A 1,258-nucleotide genomic window follows, 5' to 3' on the forward strand; every position below is an offset into this window, starting at 1 on the left:
TGAAGGTGCTCGGGGCCAAGCAGCCAGACCAGGACCGCTGGTGATGAAGAGTGGGAGCAGGGGAAGCAGGCAGGTTGGCAAAGACGAGAGAGGAGGGCACCGGGGCAGGTGCCAAGGCTGTGGAGGAAGCTGAGCCTGGGTTCCTCCAGGGGCTGGAGCTGAGCTGCTGGGTTGGCAGCGGTGTGAGCCAGCGGGGGATGAGCAGCGAGGGTAAGCAGGGTCCCCCCCCCCCCCCCACCCCCCCCACCCCGGCAGAGCCTTCCAGCCAGGCTGGCTTCCAGCAGGGTGCCCTTTACCATCCAGCCCGGCAGGGGAAGAGGGGAGAGGGGAAGAGGCAGGGCCAGCCGGCCACGGAGAAGGTAAAGAAGATGAAGTGCTGGCTGTGAAGTCCAGCAAAGTCCAGGACAAAAACTGGCCCAAGGGGGCAGAGCTGTGGGGCCGAAGGGGGAAAGGCTGAGATCTGCGAGCTTACAAACCCAGAGTGGGGCTTCTGGCCCCCGGCTGGCCCGGTGCCCACCCCCCTCGCAGGCGATGCCAGCCGCCAGGCGGGGGGCGGGAGGGGCTCCCTCTGGGGGCTCCCCCCCGCCCAGGTCCCCCGAGCAGCCCACCCCAGAGGCTGTGCACCCCGGCCCCGTGCCCTCCAGCGGCCGTTCCCCAGCCCGCCCTTGGGGGATCGCTGGCTTCCACCCCGCCCAGGCCGGGACGTCGCTGTCCTTAAGCCTCGATTTGTTCATTACTTAAAAGCACCGTGTGTGTGTGTGCGTGTGTGTGTGCGTGTGTGTGTGCGTGTGTGTGTGTGTAATTTCCTTTATTAAAAAAGCGCACCGTCCCTACTGGGACGACAAAGCTGCAAGAGGCCGCAAGGAGCCCAGAGGTTTCATTCCGGGAATCAGCCCGCAAACTGGAGATTCCAGGGGCAACAGAGACTCCTAGCGACCGGCCTGAGCTGCGGCCTCCCGCCGCCTTCTGGAAGCCCTGCCCCCCCCCCCCGGCCCCCACCGCCCCCCCCCGGGCCCCGCTCCCCCTCCTCCCCGCCCCCCGCGCCGGGCCGAGCTCGAGGCGGCTTCTCGGGCCCTGGGGCAGCCCCCTGGCGCTGGGACGATGCTGGGCGGGGGTGCGGGGGTGCAGACTGAGGCCCGTCATCTTGAAGGTCCTTAAAAGACAGACAGGCACATTTAAGGTTCCCTAAGTATATGTTCTGTGGCACACGCAGCCCTAAATTCTGTATTCCCGCAATTACGCCTTCCCCCACAGCTCC

The sequence above is a fragment of the Canis aureus genome, chromosome 15, assembly GCF_053574225.1.
Source record: "Canis aureus isolate CA01 chromosome 15, VMU_Caureus_v.1.0, whole genome shotgun sequence".
Lineage (NCBI taxonomy): Eukaryota > Metazoa > Chordata > Mammalia > Carnivora > Canidae > Canis > Canis aureus.